Here is a 15,338-nt window from a genome sequence, read left to right on the forward strand (position 1 = left end):
TTGGAATTGTATACTGTTTAATTGTCTATTCTGCTTCATTTTTTGATGGAATGCGTTTGAAGTGTATGTAGTTGGATGCATTGTATGATATGTGACAACATGATTGTCATTGGGGCAAACGTGGCTTTCTATGATTTTAACTAAACTGAATTTAACTGCATATGAGCTAATAATCAACCTGGCACCCCCCTCCACACCACTGATATCGTCCTATACCCCCCCTCCCCTCACTGCTGTCCTCGTCCTAGCAGACCTATCAAGCAAATGTAAGTTCCTTTATATGTATCTAATACGGTTATGCTGTCACTTGTCACTGCACTCCTCAGTCATGATAATAGTATTCTTCTTCCCTCCTAAGATGGAAAATCCTAGTTTCCGGTTCACGCCCTCACAGGAGTTGGTCCTCAAGGCCACACCGCAGGCAGTTAAAGTGGCCGCTGACGGCCCCCCTGCTTCTGGTGCCCAGGGCCCTCCTGTGAGGGCTAAGAAGTGGGAGGAAGTGGAAGCAGAGGCTCGAGCCCGTGTCGTCTCCGAGGGAGGTGACCCCGGTGCAGAGATGGTCGTCCTGAGCCGGTGCACGGTTCAGTTCGGCAAGTACCGGGGTCAGACCTTCAAGTGGATGATGGAGAACGACGTGGGCTACATGGTGCACCTGGTAACGGTGCATCAGAAGGAGAGGGAGCGAGAGCGCAGTGTTTCCCAGCATCCCCTGATGGCCAACAAGGACGCCTTGACTCGCTTCTCGTGCGCCTATCCGGCCTTCGCTGAGATGGTCAGGTTCAACCGGGCACACGAGGAAGCTAAAGTCCTGTCCTCCCAGCCAGGTGAGTTTGTTTGATTCTTCTCATTGTATGTAAGATGTAACTCTTTTGCTCTGACAGTTAATTGGTTCACGTGCTGATTTCAGGCCAGGAGGGCAAGGCCCTTGTCGGCATTGGGAAGTACAAGTGGGACACGCTGCAGGACCTGTATGAGGCTACGGGTGCAGACAGGATAAAGTAAGGGGCGAGCGTCTTTTGTGTTTTCTATGTTCATCTCAGTGTGTTTTATGCAACATTTTACATCTGAAACGTTCCCTCTGCTGTCTCACACAGATATGTCAGGAGCATGAGGACGCAGACACCCCGTTATCCTGGGAGTGCGATGGCCGCCTTGATTGATTACATTCAGCGCAGAGACCAGGAGGGGGTAGCTGCTGTGGCCAGGCCCGCCGCAGCCAGCACCAGCCCCGCCAGTAACACCTGGCCCAACAGCGCGGCTACGTAAGTGTTACATATTTTAAAGGAAAATATAATTCTATAGTTCCACACAGTTGGAAATGGTGACATATTTGCTGTTTTGTTTTCAAAGGCCTCTTCGTCCTGCGATCTCTGCGTTCCTTTCGAGGCGCTCTCTCGCCCCAGGTGAACTGCAGGCGAAGATGAAGAAACTCATTGCTTCTCAGCAGTTCAAGGTGAGTGTCTCGTTTCACATGTAAGATAAAAATTTAAAAAATTCGATAAGCTGTGTAGCTCACAATCCTTTCTCTCTCCACGTGAAATAGGGGTGTCTTTCCCTCGACCAGCACTGCCGCCAACAGATCTATCAGACGCAGAGCTGGTCAAAGCAGCTGCTGACATAGACACATGTATGTTTTTACATCACTATTAATTGACTTAGGACATTTGATAATTATTCAGTTCAAGTGTTTGCTGACATGTATTAAAGTATTTTAAATATTTTTCCCATCAGCCCAAGGAAATGTATTGGTAAGAGTCATCTGGGTTTTAGAGGAGAGTCACTGCATGTATGCACTGTTAAATATCTTACCTTGCCACTGTAGCTGTCATCCTGTATGTGGCTGTCATCCTGCATGTAGCTGTCATCCTGTATGTAGCTGTCATCCTGTATGTGGCTGTCATCCTGCATGTAGCTGTCATCCTGTATGTCACGTAATCATGACTTTCTATTTTCCATTTTAATAAGTGTAAGTTTTACACTCAAACTTGACCAACACTCATTTAATTATTTTGTTACATCCTATCACTGATTGATATTCATCTGGGCATGTTGGAATTGGGCTATTAACTTAATCACTGTTATCACATGCCTTCCGCCTGGCTACTTCAACCTCGGCCAACAGCTCCGCCCCCCCCGCAGCTCCTCGCCCAAGCCTCTCCAGGTTCTCCTTTACCCAAATCCAGATAGCAGATGTTCTGAAAGAGCTGCAAAACCTGGACCCGTACAAATCAGCTGGGCTTGACAATCTGGACCCTCTATTTCTGAAACTATCTGCCACCATTGTCGCAACCCCTATTACCAGCCTGTTCAACCTCTCTTTCATCTCGTCTGAGATCCCCAAGGATTGGAAAGCTGCCGCAGTCATCCCCCTCTTCAAAGGGGGAGACACCCTGGACCCAAACTGTTACAGACCTATATCCATCCTGCCCTGCCTATCTAAGGTCTTCGAAAGCCAAGTCAACAAACAGGTCACTGACCATCTCGAATCCCACCGAACCTTCTCCGCTATGCAATCTGGTTTCCGAGCCGGTCATGGGTGCACCTCAGCCACACTCAAGGTACTAAACGACATCATAACCGCCATCGATAAAAGACAGTACTGTGCAGCCGTCTTCATCGACCTTGCCAAGGCTTTCGACTCTGTCAATCACCATATTCTTATCGGCAGACTCAGTAGCCTCGGTTTTTCGGATGACTGCCTTGCCTGGTTCACCAATTACTTTGCAGACAGAGTTCAGTGTGTCAAATCGGAGGGCATGCAGTCCGGTCCTCTGGCAGTCTCTATGGGGGTGCCACAGGGTTCAATTCTCGGGCCGACTCTTTTCTCTGTGTATATCAATGATGTTGCTCTTGCTGCGGGCGATTCCCTGATCCACCTCTACGCAGACGACACCATTCTATATACTTTCGGCCCGTCTTTGGACACTGTGCTATCTAACCTCCAAACAAGCTTCAATGCCATACAACACTCCTTCCGTGGCCTCCAACTGCTCTTAAACGCTAGTAAAACCAAATGCATGCTTTTCAACCGGTCGCTGCCTGCACCTGCATGCCCGACTAGCATCACCACCCTGGATGGTTCCGACCTAGAATATGTGGACGTCTATAAGTACCTAGGTGTCTGGCTAGACTGCAAACTCTCCTTCCAGACTCATATCAAACATCTCCAATCGAAAATCAAATCAAGAGTCGGCTTTCTATTCCGCAACAAAGCCTCCTTCACTCAAGCCGCCAAGCTTACCCTAGTAAAACTGACTATCCTACCGATCCTCGACTTCGGCGATGTCATCTACAAAATGGCTTCCAACACTCTACTCAGCAAACTGGATGCAGTCTATCACAGTGCCATCCGTTTTGTCACTAAAGCACCTTATACCACCCACCACTGCGACTTGTATGCTCTAGTCGGCTGGCCCTCGCTACATATTCGTCGCCAGACCCACTGGCTCCAGGTCATCTACAAGTCTATGCTAGGTAAAGCTCCGCCTTATCTCAGCTCACTGGTCACGATGGCAACACCCATCCGTAGCACGCGCTCCAGCAGGTGTATCTCACTGATCATCCCTAAAGCCAACACCTCATTTGGCCGCCTTTCGTTCCAGTACTCTGCTGCCTGTGACTGGAACGAATTGCAAAAATCGCTGAAGTTGGAGACTTTTATCTCCCTCACCAACTTCAAACATCAGCTATCTGAGCAGCTAACCGATCGCTGCAGCTGTACATAGTCTATTGGTAAATAGCCCACCCTTTTCACCTACCTCATCCCCATACTGTTTTTATTTATTTACTTTTCTGCTCTTCTGCACACCAATATCTCTACCTGTACATGACCATCTGATCTTTTATCACTCCAGTGTTAATCTGCAAAATTGTAATTATTTGCCTACCTCCTCATGCCTTTTGCACACATTGTATATAGACCCCCCCTTTGTTTTCTACTGTGTTATTGACTTGTTAATTGTTTACTCCATGTGTAACTCTTTGTTGTATGCTCACACTGCTATGCTTTATCTTGGCCAGGTCGCAGTTGCAAATGAGAACTTGTTCTCAACTAGCCTACCTGGTTAAATAAAGGTGAAATAAAAAAATAAAAAAATAAAAAAATCTACATTTGTAATATGTCTGTTCATTCATGCAAGCATTTATTCATTAATTTAACCTATTTATTTCTGTCACTGCAAAAGCCGTAGCCCTACAGCTCCACCCATCGCTCCCTCGGCCTCTGCCTCCAAATGACCGAGCCCCGGTCCCTGCCCCGGTTCCTGACCCGGCCCCTGCTCCTGCCCTACTAGGGAGGAGCGAAGAGGAGGATTTGCCCCGGCAGTCCTTCCTGCCTCCAAGGCCCGCCTCAGAAAGTGCTGAGGTAAATTCATCAACTGTAATTACTCCACATTGTTAAGATATTAAACATTGGACACAGTTGTCTTGTCTCCTGCATACTCTCTCCCTGTCCGTTTCTCTGAAACATTACCATCCCTTCTCCCCCATCACTCTCTCCTCTCACTCAGCTGCTGCTTCCAGAGAGTTGGCGTTCATCTCTCACCAAGGAGCAGCAGCAGTGGATCGGCCGCACGCTGTTCACCAGGAACAGCTTTGGGAAGTCGACACTCACCACTGACCTGGTCACGTGGTGGAACCCTCCCCAACCGCGGCCGATCTACAATCATCCGCCCGCATCCCCCCGACCCCTTCTTCACATGTCAGCTGTTCCTTTGGGTGCCCGTATGTATATGGACATACAAGCTGGCATGTCCCCAGTCTGGGTGCAGAGGCACACTGTGCAAGGCTGGGCTCTACAAGACCATCCGGAGGGTCTTGGACATCGACCGCTGGTATCTCATGGCCACTGAGTACCTGGAATGCGGCAGGTGTAAGAAGAAGGTCGCAGGACCTTGTCAGTCAGCTGGACTCTCGGCATCGCTGCCAGTTTCCAGCAATATTGACATACAAGTAAGTTCACAAGGTTTTGTTAGTTAGTAATGAAGTTAAATGAATGCATGTCATTCATATGCTTTCTCTCTCTCTCTCTCTCTAGGCTGTTCTGTGACCTGCGGGTTGTGAGGATGCTGAGGTCGCGCACTTTGGGGAACAGTGCGTCACAGACCTACAGCAAGCTGTGTGAAAGTCACAGCGAGTCCTGGATGCGGAGTTGTATACGGTACGAGTGCAAGCAGTTTCTGGCGTTAGACATTGGGCGGCAGTTCACTGATCCACCGGAGATGCCCCCGGTGCCCTCACCCGTCTGGCTTCTGACAGTCTACAGCCATGACGTGCTATCGCGGCTGGACGAGGTGAAGGCCAGGGTCACCTCCGTCTTTGGGTCCATCTTAAAGATGGACTCTACCAAGAAGGTGAGTTTTCACTTAAAAATGTGAAGATGAGTCATGTCTGATTTTTTTATATCTATATTTAAATAATGTCTTTACCTTTCTGTCTTTGTGTATTGGTCTCCAGGTGACTAAAAAGCTTGCGGGTACCGCTGCAGACACAGCCGCCTGGGTTACCAACGTCGGTAACGAGCATGGGCAGGTCCTCGTCAGTGTCCTCACTGCCGGTGAGAGCGAGGGCCTGCTCCCCATGGCGGCTGGTCTCATGGAACGGTACCGGCTCGCCGGGGTGGCGCCCCCCCAGCTCATGTACGTGGACCGAGACTGCTGCTCCAGCTTCGGCGGATCAAAGACAGCTGCCATGTACAATGACTGGGACCAGCTGGTGGTTCGGCTGGACATCTGGCACCTGATGCGGCGGTTCGCGTCAGGTGTCACCACTGAGAGCCACCAGCTCTACGGTCCCTTCATGCGGCAGCTGTCAGCCTGCATCTTTGAGTGGGATGCAGGCGATGTCTGCCGACTGCTGGAGGCCAAGAGGTCTGAGCTGGAGGGGAAGCACGGGATGGTCGGCCTCACCGAGGCAGAGGTTTCGTCATTCCATCTCCACCTCAACCGGTTCATCCCAGGTAATTGTCATTGTGGAGCTTAATGTTTAATGTTAACAGCAACAGCTCTCCCACCCTAATCATGCATTGTTCTCTCAGGTACCAGGGCAAATGCAATGCATTTCCAGGCATTCCTGTTGGATGGACTGGTGAGGTGGAACGAGGACCGTGCGCAGGCAGCAGTGGAGGGAAAGAACAGGCAGCCCCTGCTCTGTTACAGTGGCCACCTGCAGCACATCCTTAAACTTAGCAGCCAAAGGGTGCTTGGCAAGGAACAGATTAAGGACTACACCAAGCCTAGCGAGTACACAGGTAAGGACGACTCCAAGCCTAGCGAGTACACAGGTAAGGACGACTCCAAGCCTAGCGAGTACACAGGTAAGGACGACTCCAAGCCTAGCGAGTACACAGGTAAGTCAAAGTAAGAGAATGAACATTTACATCAGTTGCATTAATTACATCCCATTAACACTTCTCTACTCTGCTTTTAATTTTTTTTATTTCATAGGGGAACTCCTCGGAGTGGAGTACCTGTACTCGCAGACTGGCAGAGTGCTGCAGGATGTCAGCGGGGACCCTGACCTTCCGAAAGAGGCAGCCGCCGTCGAGCAGCTCGACGAGGAGGCTTTCAGGAGGAGGATGTAGACCCGACAGTCCACATCCCTCATGTCCCTTGTATGAGCGCCCTGTCCTCCAGCTCAGCGGCACCTCTGTCAGGGGAACCCGCTGACGCACCCAGGTCTGGGCCATCCAGTCCCACCGCCCATGAAGACGGAACCTCTCCTGAGGCCCCTGGTCGACACAGTTCTCCTCACCCTGACCACTCCTCTGATTCAGAGGTAATTATACTTGACCTTTTGTGTTGGTAAAAAAATACATGCTATTGCAACCTCTTTTAAATAAGGAATTGAGACAAACTCAAGACAAGTTTGGGGTGTTTAATAACAAGGATGCCATCGGCTGAGTGCAAACATTTTAGAAAGCTCACAACACAAGAGTTTCATTTTAAAAGAATCCATCAGTGTGATTTTCTGTTAGTTACACAATGTAAAATAACATCTATTTCCTTTGTAGAAACATCTTAAGTGTTACCCCTAAATGTAGGACATTATCTCTTTATCTTCAGGAGGAGACTAAAGGCCCTGATGCAATGCCAGGCTACCAGCATGTCCGCAGGCTTGCCAGGGCCTTGGTGGGGGTGAGGAACTGTCAGGGGTTGTCGGACCGCAGGGTAGACGGTCTGGTGGCACTGTGGCTGGTGCTGCCAGACTTCGACAAACAGCGCTTGATCTACCCTGCCCGACACCAGGAGAGGATCGTTCAGGGGCGGTTCAAAACAACGAAGGGGAAGTCGTCCATTATCCTTGGAAAAGACTCTCTCCAACGGTATGTTGTTAGTGTTCATGTCCTCCACCTTACTATTTTATTTTCCCGCCTCTACATTAAATGCATATGAAGGTTAGGCGATGGCTATCATTTTTCAATATTCTCTAATTATTTATCTCCTCTGTTTCAGTTGCCTTCTCGGACTCAACTCGGGCCCTGCAAATTGGCCGGGTACCAGCCGTTTGGTGGAGCGATATTGTCTGTGGTCTATCAGACTACTGGTAGGGTAACCCATGGTAGTGTTGAGAACCCTCAGAGCGATATTGTCTGTGGTCTATCAGACTACTGGTAGGGTAACCCATGGTAGTGTTGAGGACCCTCAGAGCGATATTGTCTGTGATCTATCAGACTACTGGTAGGGTAACCCATGGTAGTGTTGAGGACCCTCAGAGCGATATTGTCTGTGGTCTATCAGACTACTGGTAGGCTAACCCATGGTAGTGTTGAGGACCCTCAGAGCTATATTGTCTGTAGTCTATAAGACTACTGGTAGGGTAACCCATGGTAGTGTTGAGAACCCTCAGAGCTATATTGTCTGTAGTCTATCAGACTACTGGTAGGGTAACCCATGGTAGTGTTGAGGACCCTCAGAGCGATATTGTCTGTAGTCTATAAGACTACTGGTAGGGTAACCCATGGTAGGCAGGTCTGAGGTGAGACACCAGACTAACGTCGGTCCCAAACAACATGCACGTTTTATGAGCACGTGAACATTTTATTTACATAGTTCAATAAAATGACTGTATAGCGAAGACAGACAGACAGACAGACAGACAGACAGACAGACAGAATCGTGATGCACCTGTTAAGAAAAAGAGATAGACATTCAAATATACAAATATATATAAATGACTTGATGTTAAATTATAAACATTCAAATGTACAAATGCAAAGCAACCATGATTTATCATCCAGTAACTTCTTGGTAGAGCTAAATGTTTTTATTTATTTCACCTTTATTTAACCAGGTAGGCCAGTTGAGAACACCTTTATTTAACCAGGTGGGCCAGTTGAGAACACCTTTATTTAACCAGGTAGGCTAGTTGAGAACACCTTTATTTAACCAGGTAGGCCAGTTGAGAACACCTTTATTTAACCAGGTAGGCCAGTTGAGAACACCTTTATTTAACCAGGTAGGCCAGTTGAGAACACCTTTATTTAACCAGGTAGGCTAGTTGAGAACACCTTTATTTAACCAGGTAGGCTAGTTGAGAACACCTTTATTTAACCAGGTAGGCCAGTTGAGAACACCTTTATTTAACCAGGTAGGCTAGTTGAGAACACCTTTATTTAACCAGGTAGGCTAGTTGAGAACACCTTTATTTAACCAGGTAGGCTAGTTGAGAACACCTTTATTTAACCAGGTAGGCTAGTTGAGAACACCTTTATTTAACCAGGTAGGCTAGTTGAGAACACCTTTATTTAACCAGGTAGGCCAGTTGAGAACACCTTTATTTAACCAGGTAGGCTAGTTGAGAACACCTTTATTTAACCAGGTAGGCTAGTTGAGAACACCTTTATTTAACCAGGTAGGCTAGTTGAGAACACCTTTATTTAACCAGGTAGGCTAGTTGAGAACACCTTTATTTAACCAGGTAGGCTAGTTGAGAACACCTTTATTTAACCAGGTAGGCTAGTTGAGAACACCTTTATTTAACCAGGTAGGCCAGTTGAGAACACCTTTATTTAACCAGGTAGGCTAGTTGAGAACACCTTTATTTAACCAGGTAGGCCAGTTGAGAACACCTTTATTTAACCAGGTAGGCTAGTTGAGAACACCTTTATTTAACCAGGTAGGCTAGTTGAGAACACCTTTATTTAACCAGGTAGGCCAGTTGAGAACACCTTTATTTAACCAGGTAGGCCAGTTGAGAACACCTTTATTTAACCAGGTAGGCCAGTTGAGAACACCTTTATTTAACCAGGTAGGCCAGTTGAGAACACCTTTATTTAACCAGGTAGGCTAGTTGAGAACACCTTTATTTAACCAGGTAGGCTAGTTGAGAACACCTTTATTTAACCAGGTAGGCCAGTTGAGAACACCTTTATTTAACCAGGTAGGCCAGTTGAGAACACCTTTATTTAACCAGGTAGGCTAGTTGAGAACACCTTTATTTAACCAGGTAGGCTAGTTGAGAACACCTTTATTTAACCAGGTAGGCCAGTTGAGAACACCTTTATTTAACTAGGTAGGCCAGTTGAGAACACCTTTATTTAACCAGGTAGGCCAGTTGAGAACACCTTTATTTAACCAGGTAGGCCAGTTGAGAACAAGTTCTCAATTACAACTGCGACCTGGCCAAGATAAAGCACAGCAGTGTGACACAGACAAGAACACAGAGTTACACATGGAATAAACATGGAATAAACAATAAACAAGCCAATAACACAATTAACAAGTTAATGACGCAGTAGAAAAAAATAAAGTCTATATACAGTGTGTGCAAAAGGCATGAGGAGGTAGGTAATAAATAGGCCATAGTAGCGAAGAATTACAATTTAGCAGATTAACACTGGAGTGATAAATGAGCAGATGATGATGTGCAAGTAGAGATACTGGTGTGCAAAAGAGCAGAAAAGTAAATAAAAACAGTATGGGGATGAGGTAGGTAGATTGGGTGGGCTATTTACAGATGGACTATGTACAGCTGCAGCGATCGGTTAGCTGCTCAGATAGCTGTTATAGCAGTAGCTATAACACATAGGTAAAACAATATAAGGCAGGAATAGTGCAAGTATAAACATTTCTGTCCACAGGTCAGTGGCCCAGAATCACTTTCTTCAAACTGCTCTTGATGGTGTAACGCCAATCAGTCAAATGCTCCAGGCGCAAATGCATATTAACTTAAGGATTGGTGGGTTGATTTAACATAGGCTAATGCGATTAGCATGAGGTTGTAAATAACAAGAACATTTCCCAGGACATAGACATGTCATTCTTGTTAATCTAACTGCACTGTCTAATTTACAGAAGCTGTTACAGTGAAAGAATACCATGCTATTGTTTGAGGAGAGTGCACAGTTTTGAACATGAATAGTTCATTAACAAACTAAGCACATTTTTGGCAGTCTTCATACAATTTTTTTTTTTACAGAAATGCAATGGTTCATTGGATCAGACTAAAACTGTGCATGTACGCTGCTGCCATCTAGTGGCCAATATCTAAATTGCACATGGGCTGGAATGGCCTTTCTCTTGCATTTCAAAGATGGTACAAAAAGTTGTTGTTTTTTCTGTGTATTATCTTTTACCAGATCTAATGTGTTATATTCTCCTACCTTCATTTCACATTTCCACAAACTTCAAAGTGTTTCCTTTCAAATGGTACCAAGAAGGCAGGCAGTTAGATTTGGGTATGTCATTTTAGGCGAAAATTGAAAAAACAAAAGGGGGCGATCCTTAAGAGGTTTTTAAGTAGCCATGTGCTTATAGAGGTTTTTGAGCACCCGGTCAAAGAGTGATAACAGGCACAGAAGCTCAGTCTAACAGTAGGAGTTTTAATGATGAACCAGAGTATACAAGTGGTCTGTGTACAGAGGGAAACAGGATGAAAGAGAGCATTATTTCAATATAAATCCAATTAACAATATATATGAAATAATAAATGTCAGCTCAATCTCTCACAATTTACAATGATAGAAAAATAACACACCATAATTCCTCCCATGGACATTACAACACCAACTGGGCTAATCACATCATAGTAATAGGAGAACTGGTGAGGTAATGCCCTCCATTGATCTTTTGAGCAGGGGCCAAAATAAAAAATAAAAAAATGTATTTTGTGTGTGCTTGATCTTGTGTATTCTGAACTTGAGCAGGGGCCAAAATAAAAAAAATACAAGTATTTTGTGTGTGCTTGATCTTGTGAACTATTGTAACTCCTATCTTCTGATCATTTCAACATAATCTCCCAGATGTCTTCTTTCCAAATATACCAAGTTTTAGCATGTCAGAATAATGTAATTACACATGAATAGAAGTTACTTTTGGGTATATCTATTTAGGTTGGAAATCTACATTTTGATTACATGTGTGTCTCATAAATTTCTAAATTCCCTTACCGGGTATAACTCTTCCCACACGGCAAGCATTGGAATGGCTTCTCTCGTGTGTATTCTCTTATGCGCTTTCAGATCCCATTCCACACTGAGAGCATTGGAAAGGCCTCTCTACAGAGTGTTTGCTTTTTTAAATGTCCCCTAATGATAAATACTTATTTTCACACTGGGAGTAGTTATAGGGCTTGTCTCTTGTGTGTGTGTATATATATCTTATGTGATTTAAGGGACCCCAACCTTGTAAAACTCTTTCCACACTGGGAGCAGTGGTAAGGCTTCACCCCGGTATGTGTTCTCTCGTGCTCGTTCAGTTGCCCTGACCAGCTAAAACTACTTTTACAATGGGAACAGTGGTAGGGCTTTACCCCTGTGTGTATTCTTTCATGAGATTTCAGGTCCCCTGATCGGGAAAATGTCCTTCCACACTGAGAGCATTGGAATGGTTTTTCCCCTGTGTGTATTCTCTTATGCTCGTTCAGATGTGTTGACTGGATAAATCTCTTTCCACACTGGAAGCAATGGTAAGGCTTGTCTCCTGTGTGTATTCTTTTATGTATTTCAAGGCTCCCTAACCGGGTAAAACTCTTTCCACACTGAGAGCAGTGATAAGGCTTCTTCCCTGCATGTGTTCTCTTGTGGTTTTTCAGGCTCCATAAACGCGTATAACTCTTTCCACACTGGGAACAGTGGTGTCGTCTCGCTGGTTCAGACGTCTCTGGTTTCTCTGAGTCGGGTCTCTCTTCTGCCAAATACAAACAGAGTGGTTAAACAGGGAGACCTGAATGAAATCTCAGCATACATTTGTCATTTTAGTCATTTATCAGACCCTCTTATCCAGAGAGACTTACAGTCAAGTGTTCTTAGCATGTGATGCATGTGCTCCATTGTCTCTTAGCATGTGATGCATGTGCTCCATTGTCTCTTAGCATGTGATGCATGTGCTCCATTGTTCACATGACCCATGTATTTTACACTGTGTGGCTTTAAGGGAATAGTATGGTCACTATCCAGAGCAACTTGTTAGTGCATCCATCTTAAGGTAGCTAGGTGAGACAACCACAACAGTGATAGTAAATACAGTTTCCCTCAATTAAATGTGATAATTTATAATGGCTAATAATGACTAGCAATCTTTTAAATGAACATTCCCCTGTGTTCTTACATTGATTTAGATTTATTTACCGTAACAGCAAAGAAAAGAGATACCACGACAACAAAACAAAAACGTGAGGAGGACTGATTTTCCCCCATTTTTTCTTTCTCTCAAAAACTTTTCAATAGAAAAACAGAATTGAATGTTCTAATTCCCACAACAACTTAAACCACATCAGGGGAAATCTGGGAAAACCTGAATGTGTAGTTACCCTTTAATTCAAGTGGCACCAGCCAGACAGCCTTGTTTGTCTAGCAGTGTTTCTGTAGCGCAGTTGTGACGGGGAATTTTCTAAACAAAATGGCCAATGCATTGATGCAAATAATCACGATTCTGCCAGGTAGGCATAGGATACTTTTTAATTGTCTTTCCGTCTACCTGAAGCATCGCTAACGGCTACACGAAGACATTATCATCGCTAATGGCTACCCGAAGACATTATCATCGCTAACGGTTACACGAAGACATAAGCATCGCTAACGGCTACACGAAGACATAAGCATCGCTAACGGCTACACGAAGACATAACCATCGCTAACGGCTACACGAAGACATAAGCATCGCTAACGGCTACCCGAAGACATAAGCATCGCTAATGGCTACACGAAGACATTATCATCGCTAATGGCTACACGAAGACATAAGCATCACTAACGGCTACGCGAAGACATAACCATCGCTAACGGCTACACGAAGACATAACCATCGCTAACGGCTACCCGAAGACATAACCATCGCTAACGGCTACACGAAGACATAAGCATCGCTAACGGCTACGCGAAGACATAACCATCGCTAACGGCTACACGAAGACATAAGCATCACTAACGGCTACCCGAAGACATAACCATCGCTAACGGCTACACGAAGACATAAGCATCGCTAACGGCTACACGAAGACATAAGCATCGCTAACGGCTACACGAAGACATAACCATCGCTAACGGCTACACGAAGACATAAGCATCGCTAACGGCTACACGAAGACATAAGCATCGCTAACGGCTACACGAAGACATAAGCATCGCTAACGGCTACCCGAAGACATAACCATCGCTAACGGCTACACGAAGACATAAGCATCGCTAACGGCTACACGAAGACATAAGCATCGCTGACGGCTACCCGAAGACATAAGCATCGCTAACGGCTACCCGAAGACATAAGCATCGCTAACGGCTACCCGAAGACATAAGCATCGCTAATGGCTACCCGAAGACATAACCATCGCTAACGGCTACACGAAGACATAAGCATTGCTAACGGCTACACGAAGTGGTAGACAAAGAGACCCTACACGCACCGCACACACAGGGTTGAACATTCAGGTACATTTGCCAGCGGCAGACTGAGATTTACTGTCCGGGGGACAAGATCTAACTAAATGCCAGGAAACTGAATAATTTAAATAGCAGATTATTTTATCTTTCATTTGGCTGAGCAAAGTCGCAGGAATTCATGCAGACATTGGCAAGTTGAATTCAAGAACTTAAGGGCTTTTTTCAAGCACTTCATTGTAATTTTCAACCTTTTATGTGTAATTGTTGTAATAGTCTATAAGCATAAAAACTCCCCCCAAAATGTGATAGTAGTCAGTCTGATAAAAACATATGCATTACCCTTTTAACAATCATTTTTATTGTTATAATTTGCCTACAAAATGGTATTATGCATTGACGTTCACATAATTAACATTCTAAAATATATCAGAATAATGTGGGCATTGCCTGACTAAATAAACAGCCTGACTAAATAAACAGCCTGACTAAATAAACAGCCTGACTAAATAAACAGCCTGACTAAATAAACAGCCTGACTAAATAAACAGCCTGACTAAATAAACAGCCTGACTAAATAAACAGCCTGACTAAATAAACAGCCTGACTAAATAAACAGCCTGACTAAATAAACAGCCTGACTAAATAAACAGCCTGACTAAATAAACAGCCTGACTAAATAAACAGCCTGACTAAATAAACAGCCTGACTAAATAAACAGTCTGACTAAATAAACAGCCTGACTAAATAAACAGCCTGACTAAATAAACAGCCTGACTAAATAAACAGCCTGACTAAATAAACAGCCTGACTAAATAAACAGCCTGACTAAATAAACAGCCTGACTAAATAAACAGCCTGCTCCCCACACAAACACACTATTGAAGTCTGTCCATGTGGTACTAGTCAGTCTGTCCATGTAGTTGTAGTCAGTCTGTCCATGTGATAGTAGTGATAGTAGTCAGTCTGTCCATGTGGTAGTAGTCAGTCTGTCCATGTGGTAGTAGTGATAGTAGTCAGTCTGTCCATGTGGTAGTAGTGATAGTAGTCAGTCTGTCCATGTGGTAGTAGTGATAGTAGTCAGTCTGTCCATGTGGTAGTAGTCAGTCTATCCATGTGGTAGTAGTCAGTCTGTCCATGTGGTAGCAGTCAGTCTGTCCATGTGGTAGTAGTCAGTCTATCCATGTGGTAGTAGTCAGTCTATCCATGTGGTAGTAGTCAGTCTATCCATGTGGTAGCAGTCAGTCTGTCCATGTGGTAGCAGTCAGTCTATCCATGTGGTAGTAGTCAGTCTATCCATGTGGTAGTAGTCAGTCTATCCATGTGGTAGTAGTCAGTCTATCCATGTGGTAGTAGTGATAGAAATGTTATTAGTGAGTCGCATAATGTGTCAGGCGCTTCTAACGGTCACGGAATACAAAAAATATATAAAAAACGAGTCACGTTGCCACGCCAACGCCACCCTACCGGATGAGATAAAATACATTTTCTCCAACTTCGAGCATAATGACTCAGATGCCGTGGG

The sequence above is a fragment of the Oncorhynchus kisutch genome, unplaced genomic scaffold (genome assembly GCF_002021735.2).
Source record: "Oncorhynchus kisutch isolate 150728-3 unplaced genomic scaffold, Okis_V2 scaffold912, whole genome shotgun sequence".
NCBI classification, from domain to species: Eukaryota; Metazoa; Chordata; class Actinopteri; order Salmoniformes; family Salmonidae; genus Oncorhynchus; species Oncorhynchus kisutch.